This window comes from Meriones unguiculatus, chromosome 1, assembly GCF_030254825.1.
Source record: "Meriones unguiculatus strain TT.TT164.6M chromosome 1, Bangor_MerUng_6.1, whole genome shotgun sequence".
In the NCBI taxonomy this organism is placed as follows: Eukaryota; Metazoa; Chordata; class Mammalia; order Rodentia; family Muridae; genus Meriones; species Meriones unguiculatus.
Window position 1 is genome coordinate 147596007 of NC_083349.1, and position 11073 is coordinate 147607079.

At 39.1% G+C, this 11073-nt stretch overlaps 1 pseudogene; it reads left to right on the forward strand.

Annotated features, from left to right (window-relative positions):
* The first annotated feature begins 9734 nt into the window (after window positions 1–9734).
* Window positions 9735–10400, forward strand: LOC132653621 (large ribosomal subunit protein eL8-like; annotated as a pseudogene).
* The last annotated feature ends 673 nt before the right edge of the window (window positions 10401–11073 follow it).

The window sequence follows — 11073 nt, forward strand, 5'->3', positions numbered from 1 at the left end:
TTACTGCTCCACTTATTCCTTCTGATCCAGCTCTACTAACCCCAAACACACAGAAAGACAGATATATACACATGCATATGTGCCAGCGCGCACACACACACACACACACACACACACACACACAGAGAGAGAGAGAGAGAGAGAGAGAGAGAGAGAGAGAGAGAGAGAGAGAGAGAGACTATTCAGAAACATGCTGACACATTCCAACCACAGGCACTTTGGAACTGCTGTCACCTCTACCTAGCATGTTGTTCTCTCAGGTGTGTGCATGATTTCCCCTGTACTTTCTTCAGTTCATTATTTAAACATCAGCTTCTCTGAGCACACTTTCTTGGCTAATCTGCCTGAATTCTCTTCACTTCCATATTTATTCTTAGCCATTAGAAAGTCATAACCCTGTTGAGTTTTGCTGTCCTCCTTAGCTCTTTTTCTATATACACTGAGTTGTTGGCCGTCTCACTATGTCTGTGCTTCCAGAAAGCCTCTTTTATGGAGCACTTCATTTTCTTCTGTATTTCTTGCACCCAGCAGTACCTGACACATAGCAAGTATTCAGTAAACACTGGTTGAATGGTTCAGAGTGCAAATGTTTATATCTTGAAGCTCTTCAGTCTACTTAACTGGATCCTCACATTTTTTTTTCAGTTCTTGCATGAACATTTGAAAACATTTTTCTCTAAGTGAATATCTACAAATAGCTTTAAGTTTTCTTTATTGTCTGAGAATTTCATATATACATAGTATTCATGCAACTACTTCCCCTTCAGTTTCTCTTGGACTCATACCACGAACCTTTTCCAACATCATGTCCTTTATATGTTCTCTCTTTCTTCCATAATATTGTTGTGTATTTGTAAATTTTACAACATGAACACCGAGAAAACTCATTTCCCCAGTTTCCTGAAGTCCCCCACCCCTGCCTGTGACCTCCCTCCCCTACGAAGAAGAAGAAGAAGAAGAAGAAGAAGAAGAAGAAGAAGGAGAAGGAGAAGGAGAAGGAGAAGGAGAAGGAGAAGGAGAAGGAGAAGGAGAAGGAGAAGGAGAAGGAGAAGGAGAAAACAAAAACAAGTTTGGTTTGTGTTGCCCATATACTCACTGGAGAATGGTCAGATTCCCTGTGGCCAACCCTTAAACAAAACTGATTCCTTCTTGATCCATACTCCTGCCAGAAGCCATCAGTAGTGGAGAGCTATACTTCAGGATCCTTATCATAATTTTTAAGAATTCTCTTCAATGGCTCTCTGTTTAGGCTGCTACTTTTGGGAGCAGGGTTTGTCACAAAAGATTTCTATGTCCCTTTTTCTCAACTGGCAGTCTACAGTCATCAATACCATGGTGGTAGTAGCACCGTTGATTTTTACAATCAACGCGAACAAGCATCATGGACTGACACATAGTCTCCGGCATAAGTAAATGCCTCAGATCATGGACGTCAACACAGCCCTCTACCTCATGGGCCACAAATAGCATCATGGCCCTCAGCAGCAGCACAGGCCAAGAACATCAACATGTCCTTCAGATGTAACATGGACATCAGCGCAGACCCTAGCTGCAGAAGGGCCATTGATCCAGGCATAGCTCTCAGAGGTCACACTGACAGAGCCATCAACATGGCCTTAGGTGACAGTGAGGGGCATTCATGTCAATATGGTACTGAGTGGCAGTGTGACCCACAGACATCAACACTGCTTCAGGTGGCAGCACAGACCACAGAGATCTCAATGTTTATGGTGGTAACATAAGCCATACATATCAACACAGCCACAAGCTGCGGGAGGACCAAGGACTACTTCTTTTGTTTTAAGAATCCACTAAGGCCTGAGAGCTGCTCCTTTTCCCAAGAGGGTGGGGCCATCTAATGGAATCATGGTCAACTTATCAAAGACTACACACCCCGAAGAAAACTGATCCTCCCTCCCCTAGGAACCATGAACGGTCACCTTCTCGGCTAGGTGCGGACATCCTGTGTCCTTCCATCATCTATGTTAAAATATTGCCTGTTTTTGTCTTCAGTAGATCTGACACAAGAAACAACTCCTGTGGGTTCAGGGGAGCAATGGTCCTGCCATATCCAGAAGATACTGTTTTAACAGGTCATCCCTGATACCTGGCTCTGACCTCTCTTGTGAGATGCTTTCTAAACCTTTCAAGACAGCACGTGGTGTATATTTCTTGTCTGTGGCTAAGCATGCCACAGACACTTAGGATGTATCCTTTGCCCAACTGCAAAGAAGTTGCTTATCCAGTGAGCAAAGAAGCATCTCTGATGACCTCGGGGAGGTACTTGTAATAAGTAGGTATAGGAGTACTTGTTTAGAAGTCAGTTTGCTGCTATATCAGTTTAGCAAAACCGCAATAGTAGGTTCTTCTCTAGGACCTGTGGACTCCCAATTTACAAGTACGGGGCATGAGTTTCCTTCTGTGTAACAAACCTTGAATCCGATCATGCAGTGGTTGGTTGTCCACATAAGTGCTCTTTCTTCTGCTGTGCTGTTATTTGCTCTTGTGTCATTTTCTGCAGAGAAAATAGTAGCTTTTGCTTTTGTAGGTCTTCCTGTGCAGAAAGTGTTCACATCATTAATCTCAAATTCGGCACTGTTCTTCCACGTTGCACATGCAGAAAGCCATTTTGGAGTGAGCTGCCTGACATCATTTTTGGCCACCGTCATTGATCCTCTTGAGTCTGTTCTCAAAGCTGATCTTTTTTTTTAAATTTTTTATTTTTTCATAAATCATGCCTCACCCTCTTCTCCCAGCACCAAAGCACATGGCTGTACATGAAACTGCTCCATGGTGAGCTTTCTTTGGTCATAATAAAGCAGCGCCAAAAATTTCTTTGTAGGAATCCAACCGCATTTTCTTGTGTAGTGGTACTATTCTGAAGCCCCGTGTTTCCACTTCTCTGAGAGCCTTCCTCATGGTGGAAGGACTTTAGGCACTTGTGACACTTCAAAAATTCTACTTCACCACATTATATTGAACTTCATAGTTAAACAAAGCTCAAACTGCAATATCATTTCTAAGCTACAGAAGTGAAGTGAGTGTCAATAGTGACAGCAAACGTCAGCAGAAAATTGGAAAGTTCCTGGGTTTCAAAATGAAGTTACTGGCTCATTAATTTGGCATGGTTATTTGCACAAAGAGACACTAACATGTTCCAAGCATTTCTCTGTAAATTATATTTATTGGAAAGTATTACAAAGACATTATTTTAAGATGATGCAGATCTTGAAGAATGCTTTCATCCCAATCTTTATTATATCTTTGTTCCACTTTTAATTGTAAAAGCTAAAGATTAGCTACTTGACATTAATGGGAAAATGCTGAAAAAAAAAAACCTCTCATTTTTATACATATTTTATACACAATTTTACAGATTACTAATATTATTTTTGTTGAGAGTGCCTGAATTTAGACATTATCCATAAAGAAATAGTACTGGCTTAGCAGAAAGATATTGTAACAAAAAATGTTTATGATTTTCAAATAAATGTCTCTTTCTATTTACATTTTACCGACAAATCTAACAAGGTTACATTTGTACAACCTCATTTCTCTGAGAGGCATCCTGAGCCTCACAGTATTCTGTGAATTTTTACAGAAGAAACAGGGATAGATAGTAACAGAATGGCTTTATGAAGGCACCTGTGTTAATTCATTGCTTTTTCCTAGAGATGATGATGGATTTTATAGGAATATTGCATGGAAACATAACTCCCTTAATATATAGTATAATTTAATTTGAAATAATTTTCTATGGAAATGGCTAAAGATGCTTATTTTTAAAAAGAAGAAAATACATGTAATAAATTTGAAAAGAATGCATGTATATTACAAAAGGTACCACTCTCTACTATTCTACTGAACTGTATGTAACGTAACCAAAAGTCAATGAAAAAGAGAAGAAAGAGAAGAAAAAACCTAGAACAGACTTCGATCATTCAATGCCACAAAACTAACAAACAACAACAAAAAAAACCGTCTTAACACAGTTTACAAAGAAAATCCATGTGTCTGATGTTCTAACAAAAGTTATGTCGTGATGCAGGCTATCTAGAGTAGTTTTTTCCTTAACATTCTTTTCACTATTGTTTCACTGTAAGAGTACGTAACCATCATGAATTAAAATAGTAATTATATTAGACATAGTTCAGGAAAAGTGTGAGTCGATCACAGACAACTTCTAAATCTTCTGATGACTCTATAATGATGTAATTGGAAACAGTTGGGAGACACATGCCTGTGTGATGGAAAAAGCCACCTGTTTAGTAAAAAACATCAAATTCCCAAAGAAATACAATGTCCGTATGGATATTTTTAAAGTTGTAGCCTAAATACAACATGTTGTGTTGAATGTTTTATATTTTTATGTTTTATTTTTTTTTTCTTATTTTTGTGTATGTGTTTGTGTATGTGTTTGTGTGTGTGAACATGTGCGTGTAAAGCCTGTGGCGTCCAGCAGAAGGCATTGGATCTCCTGGAGCTGGAGTTACAGTTGATTTTGAGCTTCATGATGTGGGTGCATCTCTAAAAGAGCAGCCACTGTAACTAAACACTGAACCATCTCTCCAGCCCTGGTTTTCACTCCTGAAAACAAAGATATTAAACAATCTTTGCTTCGTTATCCTCAAAAAGTTTAAGCTTCTTCAAAGAACTCTCACAAATTTGCTCATCCATGTTTTTAACTTCATTTTCATACCAAAAGGCCCATAGTTTGAGGCTTAGTACCCAGAGTGGCGCTATTAGGAGGGGATCAGAAATCTCACAGTAGAGCCCAGGAGAAGGACTGTAGGCCATTGGGACTATGCTTGTAGAGGACTGTGCGGTCTCTGCCCTGTGTCTTCTCTTTCTTTCGTTTCTTAGACATAAAGCAAATTATTTACCTTTGGTCTTTTTAAGTTAAAAACCTCAGGTGTTTTGTATAATGATGCAATGCAAACTAACATGAATACTTTTAGTCATGTTAGTCTTTTGATTAAAACTTCAACTCTCTAGAGTTATTATTTTAGGTTGAAAATGATTGATTTCCATGTTTTTCAATCTACAAGTGTTGCTTGAACTTCGAAGAAGCTATGAAGGCACCATTTATTAAGACATCTCCTCTGTTAAAATGGGGGTCTGTGTGCTAATCTCTTTGCTGCAAATTTTCATTATATGCTTTCTCAATCGTTCTTTAGCAGGTGTTAAGTGATACTTTCTAATCCATGACTGCAATAGAAAACAGCATTTGAGAAATGCAACCAGTTAAAAGATTCATTCTTATTTCAGAGCAGTTTATACTTATGGGAAAACTGTATCTTAAAATTGCTAACATATGCCATTGCATTTTCTAAGTACACTTGAATGGTTTTTGTTTCTTATATCCTGGAGAACTGTCTCTGCACAATGAATTTATTTTCACATTTATCTTTATTACCTTGCATTCTATGTTTTGATGTTTTAGTTCTCCTACCCTTCTGGTAAATACAGCTTAGTTCATCGATTCCTTGTTCCAAATATTGATTATTGAATTCAAAGTTGGGTTTCTTTGTAGAGTAGCACATTTCAAGTGATTATGTAACATACTAGGAAAAGCTAGAGTAGACAAAATCAACAGGAATCATTAAAAGAATCTCTTTCACATATGGATACAAAATGTTTGCTACCAACAGTAGCAGATTACATAGCACTTCTAAAAATTAACTGAACACAAACTTTAAAACACAATATAAATGTTGTAGTTTGAGGCACACTCTTTGAGAAGGAACAATAGTTAAGTTTCCTTTATTTATTTTTTTATATTCTCTCTCTTTTGTACATACTGCTGTAGATTTCTGGAAGTCTCTGGTTGAATATAATTTTAATTTTAATAACTATTTCTGCAGTAGGTTCCAAGACAGAAATCCCATCCTGTAAATTTTGATGTAATAATATCCAGTTATAGCACTTAATTTATCATCTAATATACAGTGCAGTTACACATTTCTGTTACATCTGTTTATAACGCGAATGATGAAAGTCAATACAAACATTAGGCAGATGTTACGCCTTAGTTGTTGTTAAATGTCAGCAACTATGTCAGCAAACATAGGTGGCATCTAAACGCTCTTTACTCTGAAATTCAGCACCAGTTTTTATAAGACCAAATAAGTATAAGTAAGCCACACATAGACATTTGACCAGTAGACAATAACAAATAGCCAGTTTTCTATATCTATATATTTTTATGTGTGCTGTGTGTGTGTGTGTGTGTCTGTCTGTCTGTCCTGCATGTGTTCAAGTTTATGTCAAGGTCAGAAGTTCATAATACCTTTTCATTTTATTCGTTCATTGGTGTGTTAGCTCTCAGTCAAACTCAGAGCTTTCTGACAGCTCATTCCGGTGATCCCTTTCTCTGCCTTCCCAGGCTGGTATTACAGATAGGTCATCAAACTCACTGGCACTTACGTGGGTTTCTGGAGATCTGAATTCTGGTTCTTGCCCATGTGCATCAAGCACTTTAATCAAGTGTCTGCAACACCTCTGGCATATCTCGAATGCTTCGTGATCTCCGTAGGACTGACCTTGAAGACCAATGAGGCTCTTACCTGTAGGATTTTGTGACCAAAGATATACATCAAATTTCTACCCTCATCAAATTCTTAAACCTCATTTACCCAAGGTCATAAGGATTAGGGCTGCAGAGATGGCTCAGTGTCTAAGAGCACTTGCTGCTCCTGCAGGAGATCTAGGTTCAGTTACTAAACCCGTGCAGGTGGCTCACAGCTGGCTGTAATTCCAGATCCAAGAGGTCTGATATCCTCTTACGACCTCCATAGGCACCTGGACACATGTGGTAAACAGGCATACACTTGGGCACATACATATGTATATAAAATAATAAAATACATAAATATATCTAATAAAAGTACAGTGTGGGGTTTACATTGGTTCCCTACCAAATGTATGTTAAATAACTAGCTTTGTTTCATCTCTGATATTGCCATGAAATGCTTGTGTATAGTCAAATACAGGCATGTAAATGTTACCAACAATTTCTAAAGAGTTTGTCTCCGGCAAAGATTCTTGTAACAAATGAAAACTACCTTGTATGTACACACATCTATGTTGCATAGTTAATGTGCAAATATTTTCAAAGTCAACTCCCATTTCAGAAGGCTAAAGCTTTGTCATATTACTAACCAAAGAATGGCAACAGTATCCTAACAACATATGTCAAGTAATGGACTAGTCAATGTCCACAACTCTAAAACAGGTACATAAAGTAATTTTCAAGTCATATCTAGTCCCAGACAACCATGTTTAATTTTTTTTGTTTCTTCTTTATACACATTAAAAATAATCTTTTCTTTCTTTGACTCTCCCATATTATTATCAGCAGTTTGCCCTCATTTTGTCTTATAAAGGACAAAAAATGATCTTTGAATTGGCTATTTAAGAAAGTTTGAAAGCTAACTGAATTAAGAACCTACAGTTTCTTCCATTCTAGAACAATCATAGCAATATCACCATTATAGAAATTTCTTCTCATTTTTCTTTTCTTCAAGTTTTTCAATATGTTACTTTTTTTTTAATGCAGTTTATTCAGGAACCTTGAACAATCCTCAGACCCTGGGGAAAGCCAGCCCACAGCTTAAATAGCCTCTGGGTAGCCAACCCAGGCGTGCCACGTGGGCAATGCAGATAGGTCCACATACATGGAAGCAAGCCAGATCCTCAGCCTTAGCCAAATGTGGAATTGTTCGTGACAGAGAGCACTCACCATCGGGAAGGTGGAAGGCGGAAACCAGCTCCATCTTTAAGGCATACCATTCCGCAGCTCTCTACAGTTCCCCCTTTTTGTTTTAGACGCATCAGGCAAGAGTAGAGGTCTGATTCTAATATGTTACCTTTAAAACTATACTTAGAGAGTTATACTAGATATTATTAACCTGAATATTTACATGTTTTAAATGTAACAAATTTACATAAATTCTACATAATTCATCACATTTTTTCCTTTGCTTATGGGTCCAAAACCTTTTTTAAGTTTCTTAAAATTAATAATGTGGCAGAAATACAGTCACAGAAACTTTAATGCATTAGGAAAAATATATGTGCCACTGTTAAAAAATGTTTTGTCAATTAAGATGAAATGATCTGACATAAATTTCTGTTTTTAATGTTTGATCACTATTAGATATATCTTAGGATGCAGTAAGACATGATGGCTACTTTTACATCAATTTGTAATAAGCTAGGGTCATAAAAGAAGAAGGAAATCTTAATAGAGAAGATGTCTCCATAGAATTGGGCAGGATTAGCCTGCAAGCAAGTCTTGAGTAATTATTAATGTTGGAGGACCCAGATCGGTGTGGGTGGTGCCATTCAGATGGGTGATCAAGGATGGCCTGAGAAGGCAGGCTGAAAGATCATCCTCAATGAGGTATCCCAGGAGCAGAAAGACACACATGGTATATACTCACTTATAAGTGGATATTAGACATATAATATAAGATAAACATACTAAAATCTGTACACCTAAAGAAGATTAACAAGAAGGATGACCCTGGGTAAAATGATCAATCCTCACTCAAAAAGGCAAACTGGATAGAGACCAGAAGAGGGTGAAAACAAGGAACAAGACAGGAGCCTACCACAGAGGGCCTCTGTGAGACTTTACCTAGAAGGGCATTAAAGCATATGCTGAGATTCATAACCAAACTTTGGGCTGAGTGCAGAGAATCTTATCAAAGAAGGGGAAGATAGCAAGACCTGGAGGGGACTGGAGCTCCACAAGGATTGCAATAGAACCAAAAATCTGGGCACAGAGGTCTTTTCTGAGACTGATACTCCAAACAAGGACCATGCATGGAGATAACCTAGAACCCCTGCACAGATGTAGCCCATGACAGCTCAGTCTCCAAGTGGGTTCCCTAATAAAGGGAACAGGGACTGTTTCTGACAGGAACTCAGTGGCTGGCTCTTTGATCACCTCAGGGGGGAGCAGCCTTGCCAGGTCACAGAGGAAGACAATGTAGTCAGTCCTGATGGGACCTGATAGGCTAGGGTCAGATGGAAGGGGAGGTGGACCTTCAGTATCAGTGGACTGGGGAAGAGGAACGGGAGGAAAAGAGGGAGGAAGGCAGAATTGGGAGGGAATGAGGGAGGAGGCTACAGCTGGCATACAAAGTGAATAAACTGTAATAAATAAAACAAAATTTAAAAATTAATCAATTAAAAAAAAAGAAGGCAGGCTGAGTGAGCTATAGACATGCATGCCAGTAAGCAGTGCTCCTCCAGGGCTCGTGTATCATTTCAGGCTGCCATGCTTCTGCCCTGAATTCCTGACCTGACCTCACTGGATCTACCTAGAAGTATAAGAAATCTTTTCCTCCCCAAGTTAGTTTTAGTAATGTTTTATCACAGCAATAGAAACCCCAACTCACAGAGAACAAACCTATGCTCTGTTAGATTAGACAACATTCTTAACAGTTAAAACACCTCAAAAAGGACGCTTTAGTTTCCCCGATTTTGGTATATCATAAGATCAGTCTAAATAACATTAGGAAGATTTGATTAAGGAACCACCAGTCACAGAATTGAAATAGAGAAACTTCTATGGACTTCTAAATCTTCCCGGGAGGAATTTAATTTTCAGAACTATTAATATTTATGCAGCTCCCGTAATAATGCTATCTAAAACTAAAAACAGAAAATTAACAAAGACTCTAGTTTAAGATACCAACTCTGGCTCTCTCCTCCAGCCCATCAAGATGCTCAAAGGAAAGCATGCCAAGGAGAAAAAGGAGGTCTCACCACCTGCCGCTTTAAAGAAACAAGAGGCCAAAAAGGTGCTCAATCTTTTGTTTGAGAAAATACTAAAGATCTTCAGCAGGGTATCCAGGATCTCACACACTTCGTCAAATGGCCCCTCAGGCAAACAGCTCCCCAGCTGCTTAAGTTTGCCCACAAGTACAGACCAGAGACAAAGCAGCAGAAGAAGCAAAGGCTGCTGGGAAAGGAGACATCCCAACCAAGAAACCACCTGTCCTTCCAACAGGGAATACAGTCAGCTCCTTGGTGGGGAACAAGAAGGCTCAGCTGGTGGTGACTGCCCTTTACCTAGTCCTCGTGATGTGGTGTTTGTCCTACCTGCTCTGTGTCAAAAGATGGAGTCCCGTACTGTATCTTCAAAGGAAAGGTCAGGCTGAGGTGGCTGGTACAGGAAGGCTTGCACCACTGTTGCCTTCACACAGGCTAACTCAGAAGACAAGCGTGGGCTGGCTAAGCTGGTAGAAGCTCTTAGGACCAATTACAACCAACTACAGATATGATGAAATCCGCTGCCACTCGGGAGGCAGCATCTGGGTCCTTAATCTGTGGCTTACATAGCCAAGCTGAGAAAGGGAAAAGCTAAAGAATTTGTCACTATATTTTAAAATGTACACTGCTAAGTTTTCTGTACATAGATATAATTACAAAATTTTCAAAGAGTTAGAAGCTCCATGTTTTAACAGTTCATGTTAGTTTTTTTTCTAATTTATTTATTAATTATTTTTTTAATTTTCTTTTTTGTTATTAATTACAGTTTATTCACTTTGTATCCCACCTGTAGCTCCCCCCCTTCTTCCCCTCTCAAACTCACCCTCCTTCCCATATCCTTCCCCCAGTCCACTGATAGGGGAGGTCCTCCTTCCCTTTCCTCTGATCCCAGCCTATCAGGTCTCATCAGGAGTGGCTGCATTATCTTCCTCTGTGGCTTGGTAAGGCTACACCCCCTCAGGAGGAGGTGATCAAAGAGCAGACCAATCAGTTCATGTCAGAGAGAGTGCCTGTTGCCCTTACTAGGAAACCCACTTGGACACTGAACTAACTGCCTTGTGCAGGGGTTCTTGGTTATCTCCATGAATGGTCCATGGTTGCAATATCAGTCTCAGAAAAGACCCCTGTGCTCAGATTTTTTTTCCGTTCTGTTGCTCTCCTTGTGAAGCTCCTGTCCTTTCAGGTCTTATTATTCTCACTTCTTTCATAAGAGTCCCTGAACTCTGCCCAGAATTTGGCTGAGTCTCAGCATCTGCTTTGATAGTTTTTAAAGAGTGTGTTAATTGGAAA